Genomic DNA, 15761 nt, shown 5'->3' on the forward strand with positions numbered 1-15761 from the left:
GGCATCAAGCTACACTAGGAGATCAGCTTTCCTCTGTTTCAAAGCCATGTGTACTCTCATCTTGTTAATGATGACAGACGCATCTTTTCAAGCAGGCCTAGTGTCCACACTTCAGTTACTAATTATGAAAGAGGAACTTGTACAAGAATTTACCAAATTAACACTTATTTCATCTGGTTAACAGTTCAGGTTGACTTTGTTGGAGTTCTGGTTTCAGCATTAAGACAAAATCAAAAATATTCAATCTGCAGTGCATCTCAAAATGTACTTAGCAGAAGGTGCAGATGATTGCTTCACCACTCCCACCATTCACCTCAGTGTTTATTGTTGTAGCAGGCTGCTCAAAGACACAGCCCCTGCTGTGCTGAGATGGCCAGCATCCTGCTGCCCTCAGATCAAGGGTGGCCAGCTCTGGGACATAGTTCAGTGATAGAGAGAGGTTGGCATCACGAACCTAGCCCCAGTGAATACAGGGCATACATGTTTACTTTATTGGCAAGCTCAGTTGTCACTGTTAGCTTTTATACATGATAAACATGATATAAGCAGCAGCTCAGCCATACTAACAACCCATTCCACTTATTTTCCCTTTGAAGAGAGGTAATTTCTTTAGATGAAGGGCTATCAACTCATGCTCTGATCTGACTTTCCCTTACCTTGTCTTCTTAGCTGTGGTAGAATGACTGCTGACCATCCTCTGTCTTACTTACAGACATTAAGATTTCATTTTGAAAGCATTCATTTAATAAATAAGTTAATTTTTAATGTCCTGGAAAAGTATCATTACATCTGAGTTGATGTATACCTTAGATTTAAATCTGCTCAGTAAGCATGATACAATAAAGATTCAAAGACACTAGACACCAGATCTGTTGTGATGATCTCTTTTACCTTCACCTGTTTGTTCTCACGAATCATGACAGAAAATGCCACCCAGTACTGCTCAGATCAAGAAGTGATATAAAAAAAAGATTTAAAAGTGCTGAAACTGACTGTTTCTGATACATAAACACACACCTATTACATCAAATAAAGACCTGATTTCACAGAAGCCCAAATGTTCTAAGTTTGAAGACGCAATAGAAGGGAACATATATACCGTCCATATATATGGCTTCTTCAGAAACCATGTCTAAGTGTAATCAACACTAATATTGGATATATGCAAAGACTGAGGATTGTATTTATGACCTTAAGATATATTTAAGTTGTTAGCTGGGCACAATCATCTTTTGTCTTGGAAAACCTACAAATCAAAGGAAATTAATTTGTTAACACAAATTAAATGATCAATGATTTCATAAGCAAGACCGCATGTTTTTGTTACTGTGCTCATCTTCTACTCATTTGGCATATCTGCACTACTGTGGATTTCAGTGGTCATGCACTTGAAAAATGGTTTTAGAAAGAAGATTGTCAGCATGCACAGAAAGTTGCACTCAGTGCACTTCATCTAAGGCAATGCAGACAATGAAGGAATTCTACTGCCTTCAGGGGGCTTTAAACAAAGGTCAATGTGTCAAAAAAAATAAATCCCAGGGTTTACTGAGCTAAAGGTTGTGTCTAAAAAAAAATCATTTAGTGTTTTTTGTTGTAACATAATTCTTGTTGCTGACTCTGGTCAAAATTTCAGGACATACATCAATGTTGATGTATGTAGTTGTTGATGCAGGCAGTTACTTCAGTACACATAGCAATACCAAATGAGCATTTCACATAATGTCTATGTATTCACACATATAGGCTTTTCATGGCTCCCTAGGAAATCTCTGTTAGAGTTTTAAAAGTATGTGTGTAAAATGTGATTATTAATTTTTTCGGTGCTGCAGAAACATGCAAAACCACTTATATACCATACTACTTGTATTCTCATTTGATCAAAAATGCCAGGTTTTTTCTACAAGACAACTTCTTGTAGAAATACTCTATTTTTTGGAAGCAGATATGTGCAGATGCCATGCCCTGATGCATGACTTGTCACACAATATCATACCAGTGAATTCTGTGAGACAGCAACTACTCAGAAAGGAAATGGCACCATGTCAAGTTGCCAGCATCCGAACAGTACCAGGCCACCGGTGTTAAGGTTAGCAGTATTGAATGGTCAAGTTTTAAATTCCATGGTGGTATTTAAAGCTCGAACATTTCTCTGTCACACCAAAACACTGCCGTTGAGACTCCTTCTGTATGGCTGACATGGTGTTGAAGCCTGCTGCTACAGCCTTGGTTTACATTTATCTTCAAAGCACAGGATTGCTGATGTGATGCCAGCAATTCATCTTTTGACACTGCAAATGGAAGTTTTGTGGGCTTATGTCTGGAAAACCTACCAGATATGGTACCATTCACATCAAGGAAATTTCTCATTGGACTCCCCACTAAAAGCACTCTCAGTGCATACCCTAGCTAAACCTTTGTATCTTTGACTGCAGTGATTTACACTCACCTTCCCCTAGATATATAATTCTCTCTCCAAAATGTTCATCTTGTTAATACCAATGTAAGTCTGGATGATAATTTATTTGAGTCATAGAAATAATTCATTTGGACCTTATTTTTTCTATCAAGCCATGAAATCTGATTTTTTTCCCATCACCATGTCCAGCTAATTGAATGTGTTTTCTGTCTTTGTGATTTACACTGTACCTAATTGTAGCATGAACAGGTTTGTTTCTCAGAAATAACTAACAGGTGTACAATTATGTGCACTCACATTACTCCCATCCGGGTGATTTCACACTCCATATCCAAATGCAGCAGCTTATTTTTCTTTTTTTGGCAAGTGGTTGAAAACTAACTCAAGGTGGAATGTTCCCTGCTGGAAACCAAACTGCAAGCATGATACCTCACCATAGTCTTAAAACAATGTTTGCTTCATGTTGTAAAGCACCATAAAAAGTTGTCAGTTGGGTAACATCATTATTTGTGTATCCCACAAAGTTTTATGAAGACAGATCACTGTCTATGCAATTATATGGAATCATATCAGTGATGATGCTCCAGGCAATTTTCTATATCCTTTAGCAGAACATAGAGTACATACGATGCTAATTATGTGACATTTAGAGAATCATGATTAAGAGTCAATAATTTCTTTAATAGATTTCATAGAACATCTTAATATTGTAACTGGTTTTCAATTGCTGTTGCTATTATACAAATTATATTACATATATTAGATATGAAGATGGAAGACTTCTGTTTACTTTTGCTCTTAGTAAAATCAGCTCCCTAAATTGAAGCTGTTTTTCCAAGTAGTTTGTTCCTGAAGTCCTTCTTCTAGCTGCTTGTCTTTGCAGAGCTGTGGGATAGGCCACTGCGTGCTTGAGTACCAAGTAACAGAGTCAGTTTGACCTCTGAAGTTGTGATGATAAGGTGTGCAGGGACTGGAAAACTCATCATTTTAGGCAAAGGGTTTGCTTATGTTTTTAGTGTTTGTGACATATCTTTGGTCATCTGTTTTCTTTAAAACTAGTTGACTCGTCTGTATTTCTTGATGCTGACCACTACCTGGAACAGCAACTAGAAGCCTTCTTGCCATCTTGCTTTTTCCTTAATCATGTAAATGTCATAACCTTCTGCAATGCCTTTAAGATAAAGGTATTTACTTCCATGTACATGGAAGACAATTACTATTCCTGTATATAATGAATAATTCTGCACACTTCAGTCTTCCAGGCTTCATAAAGAACAAAGAGGAGCCAAAATACTGCGAGACCTTCAAGAAAAAGCTCAAATTGTGTGGCTGCCCTTCAGACAATGGTTTTTCCCTAATCTTGTTCTGCAATAATTGGTAAAAATAGGCCTTGCAAAAAGGCTAAGTGCATGAGGTATCTGTTCAGTACTTTGCATATCATTCAGGAAGGGTTTTCTAAACAAGATGCTCTAGTATGTTCCTTGGAATGGGTTTCCCCCTTTGAGTGCTACAGTCTCCTTTAGAGGACAAATCCTTCAAACTGCTCATCTGCTTTACACATTCCTGAAGGGAGTGTGGGCTGGAGGTGCTCCACCCAGGGCTGGTTTAGGCAAGCTGGCCAGGTGGGCTGCATTGGGGCAATCATACCTGAAATGAGGCATTACAGCTGGATAGTTACCACAAAGAAAAAAACCTCATGTTTCTTTCAGGTGAGGAATCTGGTAACCTATTCTCTCCATGAAATTCCTTATTTTCTTAAAATCAGAGACATTCCTGTGCACCAGCAAGTACAGGATTCCTTTCCCCTTTTTTTCCCTCAGATCTTCACTCAGCACTAATGCAAAGCTGAATTTTCAGTCTATGACAGTCTGGATATCAAGGCATGGAATGGGCTGTTTGTCCTATTGTTATCCTGGTATTTTCTAGAATCTGGTCAGATTTCAGGCAGGGCCATGTATCTGCAGCATGGTGATTTAAGTAATTTTCAGCCAGTCACAAAGAGACAATTTTCATCTCTCAGAGAGAATAATGTGAAGAATTGTAACTTTTTTGTGCACCTTGTAAGACACATTTGGAACAGTTTTTGTTATCTCAGCTCCCATGTTGCTTGGTAACAAAACCTCCAGTACAATGCTAAGTGCATACCTGCCAGTATCTCTTCCAAGCTGGTATACCAAGAGTTGAAGAGACTGAAAAATATCTACTGCAGGACTATGCAAGAATACATATAAATAAACAAATTCATGTAAGGCCCAGAATTTGGCCACTGAAAAAAAACAAAAGCATGGGGAATGCTGCTCAGGTTGGAATTCTGCTCAGGTTATGAAACTGATCAGTGCAAAAAGCCCTCAGAAAGCATTCCTAGGGCCTCATTCACCCTCTCAATCTCCAACAACAACCAGCGTCAGGAGAAGGGTGCACAAATTTAAGCTGGAATAGAGAAGGCTTAGGTTAGATATTAGGAATAAATCCTTTACTGTGATCCAACTCTGTTGCCCAGAGAAGTTGTGGATGCCCCATCTCTGGCAGTATTCAAGGCCAGGTTGCTCTGACCAACCTGGTCTAGAAGGAGGTGTCCCTGCCCATGGCAGGGGTTGAAACTGTCTCTGAGGTCCCTTTCAACCCAAGCCATTCTATGATACTGTAATTCTATGAAACATCAGTGGACCATAGTTCTTTGCAAGAAGCTGACAATGCCAGAGATCAGTGAAGAGAACTCAGAAATTGCCTAATGCAGTTAAGTCTGCCTGAGGAGAAGTAGGAAGCAGAAGACTTTTATGCCTTGCAAACCTGTCTTCTCTGATTGTACAAGCGTACCATTCTCCCAGCAGAATTTCTCCCTGGAGAAGCATTGTAGAGAACAGATTGTCACCCTGAAATAGGATAAGCCATCTATTAAGTTATACTTGGGATTGGTAGGCAAGCCTAAAAGCACCAGAAGCATTGATATTGTTCTGAAACAAGTTACAGACTCTGCAAGGTAATTTTAGGCAGGAAGGAAAGCAGGAAATTTTAGGCTATCACAATGAGGCGTTTTTCAGTCATGGATTGTCTGAACTGGACATGCCTGTTAACAGCAAGAGACTGTGACATTTGTCATAATACGGGAACAAAGTACCCGTAGTAGTAGTTTTTACGAGTTGTGAATTCATGGAGTCTCTGTGGTGGAGAAGTGGACTCTAATAATTGGGCTGAACACAACACATCTCTCAATGGGTGCAGACCTGTGCTGAGATGGTCCAGCTGTCACACTGCTTACTGCCACAGGAGATTTCAGACTTCCATGCACAGAAACAACAGAAGACAGAGGTATGCATTATGCTACTGTTGCCCTCATAGCTACATTAGAAGAACAAGAATCGGAGGAGATGAACAAATATGTTAAAAGACAAATGCTAAGTGAGAAGGCAAACACCAAATACTTTTAAATTTTTTTGGTCAGTCTGAGGGGCTGTCAGTGTATGAGGGAAGAGCAGTATAATATTATCAGGTACCAGAGGATTAGGGAAACCATTCATACAAATTCTTGCTCTAATATATAAGAAAAAATGGTGAAAGCGCTTAAAGCTGAGAAAAAACAACATGAGTTGGCTTCTTACTCAGAGTGTTGCTAAGTACTGTACTGTCCGAGCCAGATTGTTTTCTGAACCCCAATTATATTTGGTTGCACCTTACACAGACTTGCTTACAAGAACAGCAGTCTGCAAGGCAAATACATCAAAAGTTTGTTTCAGTGAGCCAGATTTTTGCCACTGGTGACAGTCCCACTGGACTTGGGTCAGGGAGCAATACTGGGCTACTGCTAAGTGCCCAGGGCTGTGATGTATGAGTTCAGTACTTTTTCGCTCTGTGGAGCTAAGCCTTCCCAAGCAGCAGGCACCACAGACTGGGAGCAGAGAGAAGGGCTGCTGAAGGAATGTCCAAACACTAATAGGTACATACCTACAGGGCTATTTCCCTTGAGGCTGTGGTGAAGTATCTCACAGAGGGAGGCTGTTTTCCCCTAAAGCTCTCACTTGAACAGCTTTTCCTTCAAACTCCACAAATTGCAAATCCTGCCTCATTAAGGGGTCACCAAGGTAAAGTAACCACCACAAAGTACTCATGGCTCTTTGGAGTAGGTCTCATGTTGCTGTGACTGTTTCCATGGCTGGGGGAGCCTTTCAGACCAGGTGTATTTATCAAATTCACTCTCTTTAAATTTATTCTGGTATAGCCTTTCAACTCTTTCTACATATTAAAAAGAGATCCAAAAAAAGCACTGGTTATTATTTTTTTAGGCAGAAAATAGTAAGAAAAAAATGTCCTTTCTTCTTCCAGTATGGATGTAACCCTATTTCTTAGCCTCGCTGTTGGTAAAGTGAGGATACAACTTACCTATGGCATGTGGCAGTAATAACCGTCAAATAAATGATGCTTTCAAAGTGCTTTGCATTCCTTGAAAGGAATGTATTGTACAAACGCAAAAGAATTCATTCAAACTTTATGTAAAAGTTGCATTTATAAATGCTGTACAAGCGGGTTACAAATGATTAACAGATGTTGTAGCCATATTACAGAGATTAATGTATTTTAGATGGTTATAAACTATCTATGGAGTTGTTGGACTCTTTAAGGATCTGGAAAAGTAGATTAACCATGGATTAAAATATCAATCATGTGTTAAACTCATTTATAACATCACCCTTAGTAAAAAATGTGAATTTACTTTCCAAGAACCTTCATTCATGGGAAAAAAGCAACAGTGAATCAAGCCTGTCATTTCACTGTTGCATGTAAGATGAGGGGAAGCATTACTCTTTGCTTTCAAAAGCTTCATTTTGTTGCTACAAAAGTATTCATGTAATGGGAATTACACATTTTTAAGGCCCTCTTCTCTTACTCTAAGACTAACTTCACCTATGGCTGTGGATGAGGCTCTTTTCAGTCTTTTCCCAAATAACTATGAAAGTGAGTTTGTTGTATGATTCTCCTTAAAAATTGATACAGAAGAAAAATCATGGAGGTAAAAAAATACAAAACCTATACCTCAAATTATTCAACTCACCCAGAGATCTAACACTAATGATATATGTAAGTAAATAATGTGTACAAAGCTGCCTTTGTACCAAATTATTCCATTTAATCTGTCTTTTCCAGAAGTGCTGCTCCAATTCAACAATTCTTACTTAAACACTTGAACTTTTTACAGCTTGTAAGTAGTCCTCCTTTAATAATTTCTCCAGCTTTTTAAGTTGCTCCCCATTGAGCCTTATCTTCCTGTTCTCTGTTTTTCTAACATTTTAAAATTTCTATTTTGTAGAAGCGTTGTTGAGTCCTTAGTATTATTTACTAGCCATTGCATTAGCCCTGCACGAAAGGGTCTACTGCATACAAATCGCATACTCTGGGGCATACCCAGAAAAAGTCTGTTACAGGTTATTTGACAACAACATAGAAAATAACTATAGGGTCTGACTTCTAAATAACATTTTTTGCCCCTATTCTGCCTGGTTGTGTTCTTGGGGTGTGAGTTGTTTCATCATTAATCATTATCACCATAATCAACCTGTGGGGGATATGCTTAGTCCATGGTTTAAATCAATTTATCTGCTATTGCCTGGTCTTTAGGGCTTGTGAAGGGTGCATCTTGGTACCCTTTCCAGCATGCCAACAAGCACATCCTCTCTGGGCTCCTCTATTCACTAGCCACCGACTCGCTAAGCACGGAAAGAAATTGGTTCCTGCTGTGTATGTTGTATGAGAAAAGTCATGGGTATTTGAGAAATAAATGAAAGATTATCATGAACACAGGCAGTGTAAAAGGGCCTGCACTAACCAACAGCTATCCACACAGTTTTATTGAAAACACCTCTTCCTCTCCTATGTATGGTGTGTCAGATACCACTAAATGACAACAGCTGGTAAATAAGGACTTGTATATAGCCTGTGGTAAACCAGTTTAACTAGCTGCATTGATCTTCTCCTCAATTTAAATTTGTAAACTGTTCATCTTCCTTATGTAGTAAACTCCAGTGCAGGTAGTAAAGCTTAACAGGGAGACCTGTAAACAATCCTAACTGACCCACAGCTATAGCATGTGACCTTCTGAGAGGGATTGGTGCACACAGTCCTGCTCAGGACTGTAACAATCATGGAATTACAAGCTTGAGTCTGTTAATGTGTCTGAATGTTTCTTTCCCAACAATATGTGACTGCTTTTTTTCTTTTTCTTTTCTTTTTTTGCAAACTTGATTCCTACATGTTTTCTGCTCCTGGCCTATTGTTTACCTCCCTTTACATGTGTGTTTTATTTCATGCTTCTATTAATTGAGGTCTTCCCCCCTTCACCAGTGCATGCCTTGTGCTTCAGAAGTAAGAAAAGAAACTGTGTCAAATCAATAAATTCCAAGCTGAGAGGCCAGCTCCATCTAAGCCCTTAGACCCACTGGGCATTGGCTTGCTGAGTGTAACCTGAAATCTTAAAACACTTTCTAGATGAACATTAAGGTACAAATGAGGGCTGGTTTGTCTCTCAAGTCAACACTTAAAATGAAAAAGCTGATGATGTTTTCATTGAGGTGGAAAGAGTGACAGACAACCTCTTGACAGTGGATTACCAGGAGAGAGAAAACAGAGCTAAAGTTCTGTTTTCACTTTCCACTGCAGAGTGAGGGAAGGAGGTTGGGGGGCTGGGGAGGAGATTGGAAGTGGGGAACTGCATTTTTCCTTGTGTTTTTTTGTTAGGTTCAGTTACACATATATCACCATGGCTAAATTAAAAGGCCTGTATTCTGCTGATGGATGGGCAGTAGGTTTTGCTTGGAACCACAGGAACTCTCAGGATAACATTGGCAATACCCAGGCCAAAGGGAAATTGACAGCATAAGCTAAAAGTTAAGCTTCCCTTCCAGTAACAGACTGTGGCACAATCCATGCAAACTCTTTCTGTAGTCATCTTTCTACAGCAAAATATTTTAGACATCTTTTAGGATCCAGTTCTCAACAAAGTACTTAAAGACAGAGGAGTGGGCATTCACACTGAACTCCTCTGCAAAAGCTAGAAGTGGGAAAAAACAAGCTCATGTATCACAAGAAGAAAAGCAGAGCTAATTACAGGATACAGATGAGTGGTCTGAGCTGTACTTCACTTGCCAGTAGGAGTACTTCCAACAAGGAATTGGTCTTCCCCAAGCAAAGGCAGCAAACACAAGCCATCACAGAAAACATCCACAATTACAGTGTGCTTAAATAAAAGCAAGAGGAAGTTATCTAGAAACTCACATCCTTGGCATGCCGGGGGATGCTCCTCATCCCATTAAGTCCAGTCTGTCATCATTAACTGGAAATTGCAATGTCTTGTCATCTCAGTGCTGCAGCCCATGTCTCAGGATCAAGCTATCTGTCTATCCTTCCAGATGTCTGTATTTCCCTTGCTCTGAGGTAGTAGGCTATTCCCATAAGTGGAGGTATCTGATCCTAGCACTTCCAAGAGGAACAACTTTATTGTCTCTCATGATACAAGTATTTCTGGATGCTGGGCCAGTCTGTGTGGGCAGAGGGAACCTGGAGGACAAGAAAAAGCAGGTACCCCTTCAGTGATTTTCTGCTCTCTTGCTCTTGCCTGTCTTTACCCATATACCTATGGACGGCAGTAGCAGGAGTGGGAAAGTTGGATGTCTGCCCAGTAAACACATGTGTTTCCAAAGGGAAAATTTCTTGTTACTTTCTGAAAATCAAATTCCTCCTTAGGGTCCTTCAGATTAGGTTCCTAAACAATTTTCTACATCTCCTGAAAAAATACCAACAAACCATCAATATAAAATTACCCCTTATGTGAGACAAATCTTGGCTAGGTTAATCTCTGCATTGTCATAGCCAGAACAAACACTGCAAAAATCCACCATGCGTGTGTTCAGCAATGCTTTTCCTTCACCACACACAATACAATTAGAATTAAAAAAAAGTAAAAGATGATTGAAAAAATCACACATATAGTCAATGTGAACCCAGATGGAAATGCTTAACATGTTATAAAATAAATTTTATTTTTAAGGGAAAAAAAAAAAAAAAAGATAGAAGTAAAGATGCTTCTACAGTGAGTCTGACACCAGACTGAAATGGTCAAGGTGTGGTAGAACTGAATGATATCCCTGCACTGCTTGGCACCAGAGTATCTAGCATGCGTTGTTGGTCTTATTGAAATGCAGGCAAGAATTGGACCCTCAGGTCAGTAGGTAGCAAAAATGAGTTCCAGAATAGGCCTCCACCTACAGCAAAGCAGGGGAGACAAGGCTAGGGGATTTGAAAGAGATCAGATCCACAGTGCAATGTGACCAGTAGGACACCAGGGAATGATCATGAGAATTGGACAGCACTGTTGAGCAACTGAAACTGGATTTTGAAAGGAAACTGCTGGTACAAGTCAGAGGGGCAATAAGTTCCAAATGCAAGTTAGCAAAGGAGATCTTTTTTTTTCTGTGGTTAGTTGGAGTTTTTTCACTTACGTTGTTTTGTAGCTAATGTACTTGTTTGGTCTGATCATTTGAGTTTCATCATTGCTAGAGTTAACTAATTTGTCAGTTAATCTAAAATGCTGCTATGTGATCACTTGAACATAAATTACTCCCAGGACATCCAAAATTTTATTCTTTTTTGTATGCAAAACTGCAACCAGCTATTGACAAAGAAGGAGGCAGATAGAAAGAGAAGGTGTAAATTCAGTAAAAAAAAGAGTAGGAAAAATCAAGAATTAAGAAACCATGTTGAATGTCAAGTGTAAGGTCATCCACATGTACTTATGTTACTTCTTTTCTGGCATTATTTCTGTTATATTATATTTTCCTGGTGGAAAAGGTACAAAACCTAAAGAACAGAAGAGTCCATCTTAGCCTGGTGATTGGAGGGCTGACTTAGAGCAAAATATTTTTGGACTTACAGGTAACTCAGGGACAGCATTTTTCTCGTTAGTAGTTGTATCCCCTGAGACTGCTTTATATCTGCAGGGTAGGTAATTGCCATGGACAGAGTATTTTCCTGAGGCAATTTGGTAGTAGTCAGCAGAATTACTGTAGAGGTGTTTCTGGTCATGAGAATTTTGAGATCTCTTTTCTTCCTGTTGAGGAGCACTATAAGTAGAAAAATTATATGCAACTTCATCAAGTCAAACCAAGGCCAGGAACCTGTGACTGACAACATCTGGGAAAAAAATTTAATTCATTTTGAAATGTATTATATGCTGACTATGTTAACCTCTTAAAGGAAGCATGTCTACATGCTCATAAAAGATGATTTTACCTATGCAAACTGCATGCAGTGAGATGCTTTCCACATGGTCTATGCTGTCCACCCTCACCTTCAACATGTCACGCCATATTATTATATCTACTATGAAGCAAAGCAAAGGAGCTTCTCAGCTTCTCATCAGGTTTCTTAGTATCAGGGCTACTCTTCCTTTTTATCTGCCATTCCCATCACAGGCACTAGATAAGGCAGTCCTTTTGATGGCTTTAATCCTAAATGCTAACATTCAAGGAAGATAAAAAGCTTCTTCTAGCTCTCTTCTTTATATCTCTCATTATTTGCTTTATACCTTCATAGCTGGAGAAAACATACACTGGTGTCCAAGATCTTTGGTATATAACCTTTGGTCTATGATTTCCAGTATCCAGTGATTATTAAACTTTGACCCCAGGTCTTGAATGTATTTCTGTGTTGGTTTTCAGGAGAGCAAAAAGCCAGTCTGGCCTTTACAGAGTACAGTTTCTCAAAAATTAAGAAAGAGAAGGAAATGAAACTATCAGGAGTACAAGTAAATTTATTCTATACCTACACACCTACACCTTTCTGAAAGCCCTGAAGTCTAAAGTTAAATGAAATTACGGTGATAATATGGTGGACTACCCCTTGGCTACCAGCAGAAGTGGTGTAAGGACCTTGCATCCTCCAAATGGAGTGTTGTCCCTGTTTGCAGGTGCATGAGGAGAAAGTAGTTGTTAGGAAAGATATATTTGTGATTGTTGCTCTTCCCAGGCCCTGTAGTAGAGGACACACATCTGTGGCAGAGGAAAAGCAAATACTAACATGTGTTTGCAAAATATTCAAGGAGATAGGGAAATGGAAATCAATATGGAATTGACATGAATTGCAACTGTACGTCTTCTGTATTTGTTTGGGTACTGACAACAGGAGAGAGGAAATTAATCTTCAAAAATCCATTGTAGGACCCCTCTTCTTTCCTTTGCTTCTTTCACTGTGATCTTTCTTTAGCATGAGTGGGTGGCAAACCTTTCCTTCAAATACTTTGATGTTTAGAAGTGTGCCAGAGGCCAAGAAGGCAGAACAGAAATAGTTGCCCATGTACTGGAGACGACTATGCAGCAAGCCTCAAATGCAGAACCAAGTACATAAGATGTCTTATTAATTATCATTTTATAGCAAGAAAAAAGTCTTTCCAGCTGCAAGGAAAAGCAATGTCTCTAGGCAGCAGACAACAAATGCAAACTGCATTGGGACCAGAAAAGGGGATTCCATTTGCTTTCCTATGGTGGTTCTCCCCACTGATTGCTGAAAGATGTATATAACAATTACACCAACAAAGAAACAGCTGTAAGACTAGGGAGGCTCAGTCCGTGATTGCACAAGCAGAACAGTACAATACTGTGGTCCATCTGCTCTACTTGTAAGGATTCACTCTTTTTTCCACTTCCTAACTGTGTGCCTGACCACAGTGCAGCTTCTGCCCAGGCCGTTTCCTAGTCTAGAAAGTGGCAGAGATACAAAGCCAGAGGAAACTATTATCCCTTAAAAAGAATAAATTTCTCTCAGGTCACATCACATTCTATCCTACAAGCTTAAGAAAAAAATATCTGTAGTATGGTAGGAAAGAGTCAATTTAGCCATGTTTCCTGTGTTATGGAAATCAGGATTGAAGGCCTAGGGAAGACCCAAAGAAAGGAACATCAACATCCAGCATGATCTTCCAGCTTACAGGCATTTGCAATTCACAAGCTTCAGAGCCAACATATTCATTTCAGAAAATCCTTGATAATTCTTATTTCATAAACTTATCTAATTTTGTTTTAGCAAGCATGCATATGACACACAAGTACAAGTACTTGTACTTTCCTCTAGATTAGAAGAATCTGCTATTTTTATGACTGATCCTGTATTTGCTCTTGGAAAAGCTGAAATGCATTTTGCTCTGGCTCAGTTTCATGAACACTGATGAAAATACCAGTATTTATAAGGATAGGTATAAAAGGAAACTTCATATTTCCATATAACTCAACATGTAAATAATTGGTAAATTTTTACGTTTATATAGTAATACTCAATCAAATATTCTAGGATTAACAGATGTCCTGAATTCTTTTATTTACAGCTATCTCAGATACTGCCCAAAGCATGATAAATTATTATAAGTTTGGAAACACCAAAAAAATGGTAACTCTTTGAAAGAAGAATTCATAAACAAATCTTTTTACCTTTTGGGAAAACAGGTACTGCATTGTAAATATTTATTATAGATGTATTATTAAGGAAGAGGCACACCAGAAGCTTTACAGCTGGAACTAAGTTGCTATGAAGAATTTTGTTAAAGGATAGTGTCAACAATATTTATACTGTGTCCAAACTGTGCTAAGTTTTTACACACTATTAGGAAGATAGGATCACATACCTATTGCAGTGTTTGGAACTCACTCGGAGCCAAGAAGTCTGGCAGGACTCCATTGCAGTTAGTACCTCAGCTCTTAACAGATGGGTGTTACACAACCTGCCTCTCTGCACAGCACAGCTCACCAGAGGGCTTCCGAGAGGTGCTTTTCCCAACCCCAATGTCCCAGCCCGTCTGCGGCTGAGTGTATGAGATGGGATGCTGTGAAGGGAAAGTCATTAATCCCCAAATGCAGTGAGCTACTAATGAGTATTTTAAGGGCAAACAGTCTCACTCTAGGCAAATTCTCATTTGGTGGAGGCACAGTGGAGAGAATTTCACTCTGTTGCATACATACAGACTCCGGTGTCTCTGTGTATGGCTGGATTCTGCTCAGATACTCTGCTCTGTCTGCGCTTGCTCAGGGACAGAGAAATTTACAGGTGAGTTCATGAATGTAAATGAATGGATGAAGTATGATGCACTCTCAACTTAAAGGCAACTGTATGCAAATATGCATGCATAGATATTTGAATTCTCACAGGATATAATTATAAAATAATACACACAGAACCAGTCTAAACTCAGGTATATACGCTTGCTGTTTACTTAACATAGTTCTTAGGCTGTAAAAATTTATGATTTTTTTAAGTGTAGGCTATTCCTTACTTTAATGCCTTCCTTTTAATTTTATTTGTATTTTCCTGATGGCACTCTGTTGAAAAATTAGTTAGAGCCAAGAAAATTGTTTTTAATTCAAGAGAATTGCTTCCTTAGAGCATTCAGTCTAGTAATTTAGTTTTAGGTAGTCCTTCAAGGAACGTTGAACTCAATGACCTTTATGGATGTGTCCCTTCTGAGATATTCAGCAATTCAATGAAAACTATGTAAAATTTTTTTTCCCCTACAAAACATCAATTGAAATTAGATCAATAAAGTTGCCATTCCAGAAAGATTTAATTTGAAAAAACATTTGCTATCTATCAATCAAGTTCTGGATGGAATCCAGAGAACTGATTTTAAGGATATCTTAAAACAGTGAATACCAAGTTTTAGCCACATTTCTTTAGAAAACCAGGTTTGTGAGACTAGAACTATTGTCTGTTTCTATTTATTTGTCCTGTTCACCACTAATAATGTTTTAAACATCAGCAATTTCACTCTAACAGAGAATATGAAGTCTGCCATACCACCAAGCTTTCTGGGTCAGGAGACAGCAGCATCCAGGCTGTAAGAAGGACACCTGTGGTGTGTTAGAGGACTGGAAATGGACAGAGCCATCACAGAGGCATCAGACATCAACAGAGACCATGGACCAGAGTTGTTGCCCAGCACTGGCATAGCCCAGCATGCAGGAGAAAGCCCGCTGGAGCCAGAGAGCAGCTCCCGGTGGCTCGGTCCGAAGAGGACGAGCTGGAAGTCAGGCACCGCTGCCTGCTGGCATTCGCAGATGGGTGGCTCTGCAGTTCCTTTAGCCATAGAGAGTGGCTCTAACCAGCAGAGCTGTCGCAGTTAGGGACCTTCTCCCAGCCCCGGCTCTTCGCAGGAGCGCAGTGCTGCGGATGCCGCTCGCTGCCCACAGGTGGCAGTGAGCCTTCACCGTTGGCCAGAGAGAAACCAAATTTGCTTCTGAGCCTTTTGGTGTTTGTGGGCATCGGCTTGACGGCCCCTGCTTGAGGTGCTTGGATCTGGCTGTCGGGGAGCTCCTCA

The sequence above is a fragment of the Vidua chalybeata genome, chromosome Z (genome assembly GCF_026979565.1).
Source record: "Vidua chalybeata isolate OUT-0048 chromosome Z, bVidCha1 merged haplotype, whole genome shotgun sequence".
Taxonomy (NCBI): Eukaryota; Metazoa; Chordata; class Aves; order Passeriformes; family Viduidae; genus Vidua; species Vidua chalybeata.